Source organism: Aptenodytes patagonicus, chromosome 11, assembly GCF_965638725.1.
Source record: "Aptenodytes patagonicus chromosome 11, bAptPat1.pri.cur, whole genome shotgun sequence".
NCBI lineage: Eukaryota > Metazoa > Chordata > Aves > Sphenisciformes > Spheniscidae > Aptenodytes > Aptenodytes patagonicus.
The window spans coordinates 18,182,299-18,196,750 of NC_134959.1; the positions used below are offsets into that span (position 1 = coordinate 18,182,299).

Here is a 14,452-nt window from a genome sequence, read left to right on the forward strand (position 1 = left end):
CCCTATCCTGTAACATTAGCTCTTGCCTACCAGAATAAGGACATCTTTAACTTTACTGGCAGGTAAAAATTCAGCTTTAAAGGAAAATTAATGTTCTAATAGCTTCAGAGCAAAAATATATCTATACAAAGACCACAGGAGGGCAGCAGAAGCTTTCTTAGTAACAGAAAGCTTAGTCTTGTACAGCTGGTTTTGAGCTCAATCATGCTCTGCTTTATAAGTCACATCAGATAAACGAATACCTCACACAAAGGTATCAAACCCAAACTCTTCAAACACATATCTGTGACAAGAGGGCTCTCGTGAGGCAATACACACACGCTGCACTATAGGAAACAAGTCAGTTTCCAGGGTTTATTTCACTGGCTTGGTATTATATAAAGAGTAAAAGGGAATTAAGAATAAAGCATAATACAATTAACAGTTTGCTGCCTGTTTTGTGGCAGTACACTTCATATAGAGTGAGGAAACAAACAGCATTTTACACCAAAGTACTATATTAACACAACATTTTAGGGATTTACCTTCATACACTGCTCACAACTGATGACATTATGCATACTAACATGGACCTCCACGTTACATAAAACAGTATTTCCAGCTGAATTTTCAGAGATGCCTAAAAGAATCCAGTACATAGATCATACCAGTACTCATAAGTTACTATGTTTTCTGACAAGTTTAAGGGGCTACAACATTACTACCTGATTTTACAGCTAATTTTGGACTGCAAAACAGTCCTGAAGCTAGAACCCCAACAAGCTTAGTAGAGCCACATGGGCAAGTCCCACAAGCCTATTGATTATGATTAGTAACCCTATTTATAGAGCAGCTGTTCTTGACTCTAATTTTGCTTTTCCTTCAGGAGGGTTCCTTCCCTACTACAGTCTCAGAATACAGTGGCTGAGAAACTAGTAACTTACTCTTACATTTCATTTTGTACATTCAAGCTACCTGAAGAGTTTCTAAACCTCTGTTTTAACTAGTCTGAGGTGTTTCCCTATCTAGTATTTAGAATTAGATAAAGCTCCACACTAATACTGCCCTTTCTTCCCACTCCTTACCAAACTTTTACCAGACGCTTCAAATCATTAACATAACTGATTTTCCCATAGCGTGTACTTACCACTTTCACATAAGTAAGAGCACTAAAAAGCCTTCAACAGGGAGAAGTTACCACTAATCCTCTATCCCTCTTCACAAAAAAAACCTGGGGCTATAGCTACTCAAATATCCCTTCCAGTAGACAGTCTTGTCTCACAACACCTAAAACCAGCTCTTTGCATGTCCTACTGTCAAAGAAAAAAAAGCAAAGGAAAACAACAGTAAAGAACAGAATTCAGTTCTAGTAGGAGACCCATTACCACCTCACAGTCAGGAGCCAGACACCTCCAGAAGAGTGTTTTTATTAAAAACCAAAAAGTACACTTCTACTTCAAAATCCATCATATACTATCCCTCTCCCTTCTCCTCCTCATAAGAACTACTTAGTCCTTACTTAAGAATATCCTAGAAGACTTCCCGAAGTCCAGAAGCAGTTCCCAACTCCAGCAACCTTTAAAGCCAACCCAGAAACAATAAACACAAGTAGTTAGTCCTACAGTAAATAAATCCTAGTAAAGAGTATTTAACAGCACAGAACTTCAAAGAGAATTCCACACTCACTCTAAGCTCTACATTCAAAAATCAAGTAATAGCATATCCATTCAGTCTCTATAGATGGAAACAAACAGAAGAGAATTGAAGATCAAAACAGGAAAGATACATCTTTAAAAGGCTCTAACTACTACCTTCACCTTCAGCATCTTACTTGCTAGCACAACTCAAAATACTCACCCTACTATCAGATTGCTTAAGCTACTGCCAGGTTTCCTCTAGACTTTACAGCATAAAATCTCCAACATATTTATACTTTAATAAAAGCTCCTACCTGTTATTTTTACAGCTTCCTTCCCTGTTGAAAACTCCTCCACATTCAACCACCCTACAGAAAACTACAGCAAGGCTTCGGTGTTGTCTTATGTAGCCCAAAGAAAGTCAGGTGACCTTCACCTTCACCAGGTGCTCCACCTGGTCATCAAAACCTCCAACTCTGGCCTTAAAGGGCTACTTTTTTCTTAGCACAAGTGCCTAGAAGAGGTCTGTATCACCTTTCTTTGAACGTGATCTTTACAGACTACACTTTAAACCCCAATTCACAAATCTCCTAAAGTCTCAGCACCCAGATTCACAAACTGGCCTCAGCCTATCAAGATACAAATTTCTGTTCACTCCAAAGACAATGCAGCAAACCTTTGCCAAAACCTAAAATTGGTTACTGCCAGCAATCCCCTAAAAAATACGCTTTTTAGATTTCTTAATGAAAACGTGATTTAGTAAAAAAATACTTTTTCAGTAAGTTCAGATTTAAAATGTTCTCCTTTCATGCTGCCTATTTCACGAGACTTCATTTTAGTACTATCATGGTTTTATCAATTAACAGTGTACTTGTGGCTGTCATTGTGGCAAGCAGACAATCAAACTACAGATGTAGGTGTTTGAGGAAACAGCAATGGAAGCAGTTTTAGAAATCAGTATTTTGATATCCTAACTGCAGGTTTGCTCTATTTACATCAGTAGTTTTCAGCTGCCAAGTAAACTTTTAGGACATATCATCCTGAGAGTAAAGCATTCTAGCTGCCAAGAGATTTCCATCTTACAAAGTAGATTACTTGCAAATTTAATTAGCAATCAGATTTTTATTTGTAGTTGTTTATCACAATAATAAAGGTTTATATTCAGAATTCCAGCCTCTCTTTCTGATCCATACCCTTGGATGCAATTGTTCCCACACACAGAGTCAAAAGAATTAAATTTTGTCCTAATCTAAAATTATTTATAACCATACCCTGGCTTACATCTGCCTCTGCAAGGCCATGAGAGAAACCATCTGCTTCCATGTACTTACTTTGCATCTGCAGTGTTTCACATCTGCAGGTGTACAGCATAGCTGCTCCTTGCAGGAGTTGCAGTGTATACTCCAGATCAAACAAACCTACAAACTGCCAGCCAACAGCACAAACAAAACCAAACAGAGGTCCCCAATTTGAACTGTATGGGAACCTATGACTTTGAATATATTCAGAGGTAAAATGATGTAAGCTTACCCTCACCTTGCAGACTTGTTAATGGCTCCAAGTGTCATCTAGAGCAGTGTTTTGTTCCCTATTCATGCTGCAGGTTGCAGAGGCAATGCACCAAGCAGCCAAAACACCTCAAGGGCCGGGTTTGCATGGCACTACAAGTCTTCACCTGCATCACAGATTCCTGCCAGGCTTTTAGAGCATGTCTACAAAGACGCATGAAGAGCTGCTCTAATAGCAGCAATCTGGGCAGACAGCTGCTCTTTGCGTTCCCACGTCACACAGAGTGGCTACTGAGAAGGATCAAAGCAGTCACTGTGGCAACAGTGGAATCTCAGCAGCTGATTCAGTGCATGTGAACTTCATTCCAGCCCTGACCTCAATACCCCTGCAGCAACTTCCATGGATAATCAAAGTACAGGAAACCAGGCAAGTGCAGCAACCGATTTCCTCTGTTGTTTTTTCTTGGAAAATTTTATCCCACACTCACAGAAGGATAAAGGATGAATGCCCTTGTTTTGAGTACACGGGACTTCCCCCTCTATAGACTACAATGTGTTACAAGGCGCGCACACACGGTAAATCCTAAGGCAGAATAAATTGCTATAGTTCCGTGGGAGTAAAGAACATAAAAAATGCATGTGTTCTAACTCTGTTGTACATGGGACATCTGAAGAAAAATATTTATGGAAAATAAAGGAGGGGAGGGACACAGTATTCTTCCACTCTTATCAAACCCAACATTTTAGAAGAGTTATCTGTATGCTATGATGGATCAAGGCAATATAATTACATTGTGAAGTAGTGGTGCTGAGAAAACAAAGATCTCATAAAATATATAAAACCTGCTAAAATTATGATTGTTTGAAACAATAGTAGAATTTCAGGGTAATGATATAAAGCGGCAGAAGTTTAAACCTGCTAAAATTACAGTTGTTTGAAACTATAGTAGGATTTCAGGGTGGTGATATAAAGCAGCAGAAGTTTTGATGGAAAGAAAATGTAACACTCCGCAAAAGCAATCTCCGAAACTGATGAGATATTGACATGTTTGAGAAAATGAAGCCCAAAACAAAAATCAACATTTAATTCTGTACATTTAAGCAACCTGGGTTTTTTTCTAAATTCTAAGAGGATCCATCCAGACATTAAGTGTTCACGAGATTCAATGTCCTTTTGAGCAACAGAATAACCAGTCGCATGATCCTGTTTTCAGCCATTCATGTGATTTATCATTCTAAGCCTGTGCTCTCAACTTATGACATTACCATTCACACTATCTACAGCTGAGAGCCCTTCACAATATTACAATAGCGTTGATAGCTTTATTAAGGAAGTACTACAATTGGCTGACTAATTCTAATAAAAAGGTGAAAGCTGCCTTTTTTCCATAAAAATACTTGCTTCTTTCTCTATGGAGGTTTGAGAAGTAAAGATATATTTTCTTTTAGAAACTACTAGGATGAAAAAAAATCAGACATGTTCATTTTTTAAAGTTGTTCTCAATTGTTAGTGAGAGAAAGGGAAATTAGAAAGAAGGAAAATCTATAGGGCTGGCTAAAAGAAGAAAGTTGATACAGAAACTTAAGCATAACTGTTAGCAGTAGTCCTTCTGAACAGTCTGAGAGCGAGATTAAAGTTTTAGCCGTGAAGGAATTAAGAGGTAGGGAGAAAGACAAAGGTGCTGTAAAGCTAAAACATTCAAGCTTGCTTAAAGGTTTGTCTTCTGAACTAATGCTGAGTAAGAACCTACTTATGCTTGCATCTACAGAAGTTCAGTTGAGCTATTTCTGAAACCCTGAAACCAATTAATGTATTACAATATATAATTAAGCATATAAGATATACAAGAAGTCTGATACTGGATATAATGACAAACTGTTATTTTATAGTGATATCCTAAATACAAAAGCAACAGGTTGGAGAGAACTGGAAGTATATCCCTGGTTCCCTGCTAGCAAAGTACAGAAGGAAGCCTTAGGATGAGATTTCTCATTACCTCTGTGCATATAGTCCTCCCAGGCACAATATCCAAGCGTAGAAAACTGATCAAGAGTTCTCTTGTATGCCTGGAATTCTTAATGTAGTCCTTAGGTCAACTCAGCAAGAGTTATGTAACTGCTCACCTGAAGAGCTTTTTCTATTTATATGCCACTATAGACAAAACTGCAAGCAAGCCCCTTCAGTGATTCTCTTTTCAACCATGCTAGCAACTCACTCCTCCAGCTCTTTCCTCTGGTCTCCTGCTACAGGGAAATGGGTCCTGTAACAACTTTATTGCTCCAAACTCTTTAAAAGTTACTTCAGATAATATGAATGTAAAGTGTTTTCTTTGTTAACTGCTACTTCTAAATTTTGATCTTGAAATCCATGCTTGGCATTTAATGCATTTTGCTTTACATGATTGAAAAAATATTATGTAAAAGCAAAGGGAAAGGCTTATAGTTAACTTTGTAGGAATGTACGTGCCCTGTTAGCATGTTCAAGCCATCCATTCGAAAATGGCTTGGTACGGTGTGCCTGAGGTTATGCTCGCCCTGTCTGGTGTCCGCCTTTATTTACCTTTGAAAGGCAGGAATTCTCCTTGCTCTCCCTGCTAGTACTTGGGCTTCAATGAAAAACCTGGTGATGCCATCAATAGGTCAAGTTAACTGAAATCCTGGTCACGCAGGCTCTGGCTAGAGAGAGGGAGAGAGTGATAGCTAACTCACAAGCTGTATCTCGAGTGGAGGTGTTAAACGAACCCCAAATATTTTAATAAAGTGAACGATCGTACGCGCGTTGGCCGACGCGGGAGCCCTCCTCCCATGAGGTAGAGCCGCGGCAGGAATCCCGGCCCCGGCGGCGAGGCGGGCTCGGCTCTGCCCCGAGGCGCTGGGCCGCCCGCCGCGCTCGTCATGAGGAAACCGCCGACAGCGACTGCGTAAGCGCCTCGCGGAAACGTGCCGGAGCTCCAAGTTTCCCTTTCCCAGGGAAAATCCCCGCTCCCCCCGCCAGTGCCCCCGGGGGCTGGCACTCCGGGCGGGCGCTGCTCCAGCCGGCGCCCCGGCAGCCTCTCCTCAGCGGGGGCGCCGCCACCAGCGGGGCCGGCCCAGCATCCCGGGCCTGGCCTCTGCCGGAGCCTCCAGAGTAAACGCGCCCGGGATTGGCTTCTGTCGGGGAAGGGGGCCATATTGGATCGGCTCACCCCGCCGCTCACACACCATTTTATCGGCTCCGCGGCGGCTCCCCCCGCCCCCCCCCCCCCGCTCGGGGCTGCCCCCTCCCGCGGGGGCTGCGGCGTGAGGTGAAGGTGTCTCGGGAAAGAAATTCGCACGCTCCCGTTTCCCCTCTCCGCCTCCCGCGCACACTCCTCCCCTACGCACACCCCTTCCCCTGCTCGCGTCCTCACTCCGCCCTCCTCTTCCTCCCCCCGCTCGCGGGCCCCCTCCAGCCGCGCCGCCGCCGCCGCTCACACCCCGCTCGCTCCCTCCCTCCCTTCCCGAGGCGCCGTGTCAGCGCGCGGCGGCTGCCCCCGCGCGGGCGGCCAATCAGCGCGGGGGTGACAAATATGCAAATGTGCCCCCCAGCCCGTCCCCGCGGGTTCGCTGGGGCCGGTGGGGTCGCGCCGCGGAGCGAGTGAAACTTCGCCCACAGCCCGGCCGCCCCTCCCGCCCTGCCTGCGCGGTGGGCGGCGGGGGGAGGAGAGCCAGTCACGCCGCGCCGCCCTCGCCCGCGCCGCCGCCCGCCTCTGCCGGCCTGCGCCAGCCACCCTGCCACCGGGTAAGTGCCGCCCTCGGCCAGCGGCTCCCGGGGCGCCCGGGGGGCGGGGGGAATCCCCGAGGGGGGAGGGGAGGCCGCCGCCGCTCCTGCCGCCGCCTCTGAGCCGCCGCGTCTGCCCGAGGCCGCCCCGGCGGGGAGCTGTCAGGCGCGGGGCATCTCCTCCTCCTTCTCCTCCTCCTCCTCCCCGCGCGTGTGCCTCCTGCCGGGCAGCGGCGGCGGCTCCAGGCGCTGCCGCCGCCGCGTAATGGCGAACCCGGCGGTGAGTACGTGCGAAGGGACGGGCTGCTCCCCGCCACCTTCGGAGCAGGCCGCGCTCCAGGTGTCGGAGACACCGGCTGGCCTCGGCGCCCCGTCAGGCCCCCCCCCGCCCCTCCTCCCGCCGGGGGACGGCGCGGCGCGGCCTGCTCGCCGCCCGGGCTCTCCCCGCCGCCGCGCCTCGACCTGCTTCCGCCCCTCGCCGACACCGGCGGCGGAGCCGGCGGGCGCGGGGCTCCTCGCCGGTCCCGCGCACCTCTCCGGCGGAGGTGGGAGGAGGAAGGGGGGCGGCGGCGAGGCGAGCTTTTCCTGGGGGCGGCGGGGGTGGAGCGGGGCAGGATGGAGGCGGTGGGGCGGGCGGGGGCGCCCAGGGATGCGGTCCCCGCCGCCCCCGTCCTTTCTGCCCCGCAGCGGGGCTGAGGAGGCGGCGCGGGGCCCGCGGGCGGAGGGGCGGCCGCCGGGTGGGGGCCAAAGTTTGGAGGGGAGGAATTGGGCCTTCCTAGATAGCGGGGTGGGGGAGAGGCTGGGTGTCCTGTCCCCGGCCTCTTTCAGGTAAGAAGATGGCAGGGCGAAGGGAAGAGGGCTGGTCTCCTTCTCAGGGAAGTCTGAGGAAGAGGTTGGATGTCCCTCTCTCCCCCAGCGAGAAGGTGGCAGTGGGAGGAAAGGGTTGGGTGGAGGAAGGTAGGGCAAGAATATCCCCAGCCACCGTATGTCGCTTAGGAAGGGGGCTGCGTGGCAGGGAAGGGATGTGGCACCCTCCCAGGCAGAAGAGTGGGAATGTTAGACCTGGTTTCTCGCTAGGCAGGATAATAGAGGTGGGCAGAGGGAGGAGTTAAAATAATTTCCCAGGGCAAGTGAAGCAGTAGGAAAAAGAGGAGCTGAGTTTGGCAGCCCACTAGCTTGGATCCGCAACAGCAGAAAACGTGGGAGCTGGAAAAAGGAGTATGGAAGGGGAGGGCTGGCTTTGGGTGAGGTGTGTCTGGGAGAGATGGAGATGGGCATGCGGTCTGCTGTCCTTCTGGGGTGAGGAGAACCGGTGGCGCATGGCCGCAGGTTCCCGCTGCATGGGTGGAGGCTTAAAAAGGGACTTGGCTGTGAAAGTGCAAGGTTGGAATTTATGGACTGGCATTTTCCAGGTAGGGGCTGCAAGCTGACTTCCTTCAGGGATGACAAGGAGAGGATTTTGAGGCTAGCTCAGTACTGTATGTATATAGCACTGGGTGGATAGGTGGCATGCATCTTGATTCTGTTTCCTACTGAGGCTTAAACCAGTGAAAAGTTAAAACCTCTTCACACACAAGTTTTTATGAACAGGGATAAAAAACAGGTGAAGAGAGTCCAGAATTCTCTCATTTGGCTGTGTAGCTTTGATATTGAGGTTGATGCATACACTTTCAGTTCGTAAGAAATGGTTTGCACTCCTCACTGTCATTGTATCATAAGTGCCTTGAATCTTTAACAACTAAAAACTTCCTTCAGTTCATGGAAGTTGTTTAACTTCATCAGTGTGAGAAAATACAGCTCAGTCTCCCTCCCTTATGTAGAAGAGATCTGAACCCTTTAGTGTTATAATGTGTGCTCATGGGGGACAAAATAACAAGCTGTGTAAAGGGATAAGGTTTCTAGTTCTCCTCTTGTGTCTTTTTTGAGACTTTGTAAGAAGTAGCCATAAAAAGTAATCCTCCTCTCTCAGGAAAACTAGGCCCATCAGTTTTAAGAGCTCTCTGCATCTGTTTTTAAACCTGTGTCATTTGACACCATCAAGTTCCCATTTGGCAGGTGTGAGGTAAAATAATTATTTCACCTTGTTTTACATGTAATCATTTGTATGCAAATATAAATATGTTTAGCATTCAAGGCAGAATATTAACATTCAGTCATCTTCGAGCAATATCTGGATTTTTAGCCTGGCTCTGAGTTTTAATTTATTGGTGCATAGATCAACTTTTCGCTAGTTTCTTTCGCAAGGTAAATATTTTAAAATTAATAATTATTCCTGTCTTACACCTTGTTAACTGTTAAAGAATGAGTAGCAATTAGTATCTTTTGGGTTTACCTACTCACAAAGTTTGTACACACCCTCAGCCCCTCACACCCCCAACTAAGAATGACTTTTTCATTGTTCCTGCATCTGGCAGATGAAACTTCCAAAGCGCCATGGACTTCAATGACCAGTTTTTGTAAACTGAAGAGCAAAAATTAATATACGTGTTCTTGAAAGTTAACCAATTCAGGTCAGGCCCTGTGTATAAATCAAGGGCACACAGAAGTTAGTGGGAAGTAAGGTAGGATGTGAACTTAAGGTATCAACAACTCTCACAATGGTTACTGCCCATTGTGAACTCTCTAACCTTAAAGTAAATGTGAAGTAGCTTTCTCTTTCCCTATTGGTGGGTAAGCTACATCAATTTACTTTGCATTTATAAGATGATAAGGGCAGGCACATAGGTAGTTACAATGCATCTGCGCTGGTTTAGTTTGTGCTAACTTGTTTGCGTTTAACCAAGTAGTTCAATTTATAAGAATTTATGCTGCTCTTCATGATGAAGATTTATGAACTTATTTCACTCTGAGCAAAGCTGTCATTTTTACCATAAAAAGAACTGGAATTTTAAGTCTCACAATTTTTCAAGAATTTTGAGGAATCTCAGCACCTACTCATTTCACATGAGCTGCTGGTGCTAAATGCTCCTGAAGATTAGTCCAAGAATTCAGTCATGGAGAAATGTTGATGAAAGCACAGTGTGGTTTTTAAAAAGTATTTTTAGTGATGTTATCTAAAAGATGTATGACATGAACCACTACTAAGAGACTATAGAGGCCCTAAAACAGGCATTGTTCATTTGTTTCCTTTTATGAGAGACAAGTTAGTGATGTGGGCAGATTAAAACAAAAAGATTGACACGCTGCTTTAAAATTGCCTTGTTCGTGCAATCCATAAAGTAAATAGATGTACTTTCATTCTTCCTTGCTTTATATGGCTAATTGTAAGATTATTTTTTGGGGGGTGTATGTTACAATTTTACAATACAAATTTTCCCTATAATTAAAGTATATGTATCCTTCAGACACTTCAAAAGTACAGGTAAGCTGGACAATTATATGTTTTATAATATAAGGTCAGGATTCCTTACAGTGCATTTTTTTCTTTTATATCAGTCTTGTAGAAATAAGTGTCCAAACACTGCATCGTTGTCTGTCTTTGATACTTTTCATGCAATTTAGGATGAGGAGAAGTTGGATCCGATGGAGTCGAATGGCATGATTCTATTCATCACTGGATTGCAATATTCTACTTCTTTCCACCACTATATATGAACTAAATTCTTAGTAGCATTTGGTACTTATGTTCATAAATCATCCAGTTGAAATATTTTTCTGTGTCTAACTGAAATCCGGTAACCCTTAGCACTCAAACTAGTTTTGTGGATACTTTCTATTCTTCGCTGACCTATCTTTATTTGTCCTTTTAATGGTCTCGGTTCTATCGAACTGTGGAGCTGTGAGCTTAACGAACACTTAGAAATCTCACGCTAACTCGGGCTCATGTAGTGTACTCTCATTCTGTTTTCTAGTGCTTTTCTTGTAGTTAGAAATGGTGCTTCAGGAATGCCGGGTATCTGCATACACATAAATGGGTGATGGAGAAACCATCTGTTTATTTAGTCAAACATTCAAGAATTGATAGTTGGCATTATTGGAAATATTTTAGGATTTTATTGAGGTATTCTCTTTCCCCTTCAGCAGAAGAAACTATGATGCTAAGAAGTAATCCTTTTGCTGATACAACAACCACCAGAAAGAGTTTGCAGCTTTTGCTTTGGCTGAAGGAATGGCAGGGTTCTCATATTTTATCCGTCTGGCCAATTCATAAATGTGAGAGCACGCTGGCCAAAAGTCAAACAGGCTGAACATGCGACTTTCTTATTTACAATAGTGTGGGGAGGAGAGATTTTTTTTTAAGCAATGTTTTTTTCTAAAGTATTACTTGAAAAAAGTATAATGTGGTTTACAATGACCATGTTTTTGGGTAACTGCAGTGTTGAAAACTTGCAGAAGACCAGCTCTAAATCAAACACTTCTTAACAATGTGGTTAGTGAAGCTATAGCTTGACTTCAGAAACATTAGCATCTTAGTAGTACTTTCAAAATGTATATATAGTAGTATTCAGACGGATACACAGCTACTTCTTAAAACGAGTTCTAGTGATCAAGTAAAAGACTACTTTTGGCAGCACCTTGGAACTGAGTTTCCCTTTCAGTGCTGCCTTTATGTTACGTTTACTTACTAAGCTGCAAGAAACAAGTTACAAGGGAGGAAGCTTTTTTTAAAACTCGGAATTCAGCAGAAATATATTGGTGTGATATGGCATCTGTCAGTGAGCAAATGTGTTGAGATCTTCAATTTCATTCACACAGATTACCAAAGAGATATCAAATATTAATGTCTTTAGGCTGCCAGTGTACATGCATCTTTCTTTTTTAAGGTACATGTTTTTGTTTTAATCTTAAATCAACAGTTAAAATGTGCAGGAAGGTGGAAAAATGTTCCCATCCTTTTTCTGAAGACAAATGGTAATTTTGACTTTGTTCTTTATCTGAGTCATATTAGAAAATGTAGTAACTCTGGTTACCAAATTATTTCCTTCTGCAATACATTCTTGGGCGCTTTTCCTTGTGTTGCGTGAGCAGTATTAAAAGGTTGGTTCGCTGTTTTCTGTTGGTCACTAAAATTCAGGAATTCCTCCAAAATTTATTCTGCAAGTGGCTTTTGAAGAGTAAATGATTTTATTATACTTGATACTTAACACCCTAATGAAGAAGGTTTTAAGCTTCAGAAAGATTACATCTGTATAATGGCATGAAAATCTACCCATCTGATATTCCATATGTTAGAAGAAATCTGAGAATTAAATAGGATATATTTTTGTTTTCACTTAACCTGTAGTAAAGCCATTGTAGTTAGTGACTTCCACCAACATTAAAAACAGCATTAGGTAAGACAGTGGGCCTGATTCCACAGAATATGGTGTTGCTGGCTTCAGCATGTAGTTTTTGAAAGTATTTTTTGCTGGTTTTCAGAAGCTAAACTAAAATTTAGCTTCAGAGCTAGTTTTTTAGATAAGTTTTTAAGAATTAATTCATAGATACCCTTGAGGGACAGATGAGTATTGTCCCGTTTCACTGGGGGAAGTCTTATAAAATTCCACTTTGCCAGACTCTTGTGGCAGAGTATTAATGTTACAGTAGAAGTCTGAATCTCTGTCTAGTGCAAGTGAATTCAGGAACATGGCCTGAATGTGCTGGAAGCCATGAAACAAGATGGAAAATGTTTTACTTGAGTTACCAGTTTTAACTGATTTCTTAATTTAAGAAGAGTATGTTGAACAAGTCACAAACTCAGAGTGTCTTGCTTAATACGTGCTTGTGAGTGACTTTTTTGAAAAACTTTCATATCAAATCTCCTTAGAAATAGTTTTTTAAAAAACAGAAAAATTGCATGCAGCCTCTCTGAAAGGTATAGACTTCTGTTATAGATGGAACTCCTTATGCCAGCTAATTTAGTATGAACCTGTTCTGTTCGGTAGAGTACTATTGTGGTATCCTAATCTGGTTGTGTCAAGACTTGAAATTGGGCTCTTTTTTTCCAAATCTTCACTGAGAAGACTTCTCTCTGTCAGTGTCAAGTCTTCACAACTGTTGGCCTGTACTCCTAGATCATGATCCGTAGGCATCTTCTGTAAAACAGACATGATCCTTTGCGTTGTTCTAGTTGGTACTTCCAGATTATAAACTTTCAGTAGTTCACAAAGATGCCTATCAGGGTAGAACCTGAGAGTTGTTGGAAGTTAGTGTATTATCAGATTGTGAATTGAAAGAGGGCTATGCTGTGAAGTCTTTTGTCTCTGATGGTTTGTAATGAAATCTTGGTTTAGGCCACATGTGAAAATGAGAAGGCTTTTTTCTGGTTTTCAATGCAAATGTTTCTCTACATCTTAAAATGGCAATGTGGTTCCTCAGGAAAGATACCGGAATTCAGAAACATATTTTGTATGTCTAATTTAAGGTGTAATGCTGAAATTTATGACAAAACTATAGAAACCCTATAATGCTTACATCCGAAATCTGAACAGCACCAAGATGATTTTGTTTTTAAACTTATAAGGAAGCCTGTGTAACTGTCTTTCTAGTGACCAGAAGTAAACTGTACATTATAAATACGTTACAGTGAATATATTCTAACTCTTTTGACAACTAAAGAGGGTGAAAAGAGACATTCATATTCTGTACAGATATGCTAAGGTTTGTGGGCAGATCTTTTAAAGAAAAAAAGTTGGTTTTAGTGGTATTCAAACCTGAAGAGAAGGAACATTGGGAAATTTTGTTATCTGTATTAGAAAAATAAGCAGGAACTCACTGAAGTCCTGAAATTTATGGAAGTCTTCACAGGTACGCTGTGGAGAAGCAAAATCGCAATAATGTTTAAAGAGCAGAACTAGTTAATAGTATAGCTTCTTTCAGTAGTCTTGTGGCCAAAACCCCTGAACTTAATAGTTATTTTCACTAAAATAAATTGACTCAGGGATAAACTTTGTTCTTTTCAAGCAGATTCTCCAAACTTTTGGTATCTTTCTAGGTCACAATCAATTGTAGCAAATTAAGATGTTGTCATTCTCTGTATTATTATTGTCCCTTTGTTGCAATTAATGCCCATGAACTATAAATTACAAAATAGAATGTATGTATACGCCTCAGCCATTTTTAATGTAAAGTTTAATGGGTTTGTTTAAACTAATGAGAGGAAGGGTTAAAACTAAATTGGGAGACTATACACTGAAGCAGCTGACGCACACGTACATGTTTTGTTCTGCAGGCTGTGCTTTGAAGGCAATAACCTCTGGCAGAGAGGTGAAAGAAGGTGGTTGCAAATAACAACTTCTTAAACTGCTGCTGTTAAATTTTCTAAAGGGTATTTGCAAAGACTGAAGCCATAAAAGCACACAAGGATTTTGTACAAAACTAAATTGTTCTATTAAATTTACGTCATGTTTTAAAAAAATAGAAGTTGGGATACAGTGGTTATTTGGAACTAATTGAAATGAATAGTTTATTTTCTGTTACACTAATGTGTATAGAAGTCTGTGTTTTAGTGTCCAAACTGAGAAAGATTACTGTTGTTAAAAATTTTTTGTTAGTAATGCTTTAGGATTCCATCAAGAACATAAGGAAATCCATGTGCACTTAGGGAAATGTGTATTTTTCTTTAAATATTTTATGGAGAAACTATATTAGTTGGGCTGTGGAAGATAATT

General features: G+C 42.7%; 1 protein-coding gene across 8 annotated transcripts in view; it reads left to right on the forward strand.

Annotated features, from left to right (window-relative positions):
- Positions 1-6,831: 6,831 nt before the first annotated feature.
- CHD9 (chromodomain helicase DNA binding protein 9) overlaps positions 6,832-14,452 on the forward strand; it is a 100,650-nt gene continuing 93,029 nt past the window's right edge. For 5 of the 8 annotated variants that reach the window (XM_076349294.1, XM_076349300.1, XM_076349299.1 and 2 more), the window contains exon 1: positions 6,839-6,884. The gene's annotated coding sequence lies outside the window, so the exon portion shown is untranslated. Of the gene's footprint in view, positions 6,885-7,097; positions 7,144-14,452 lie in introns of those variants that run through there. The other 3 variants (XM_076349298.1, XM_076349304.1, XM_076349295.1) reach the window with 3 other exon arrangements.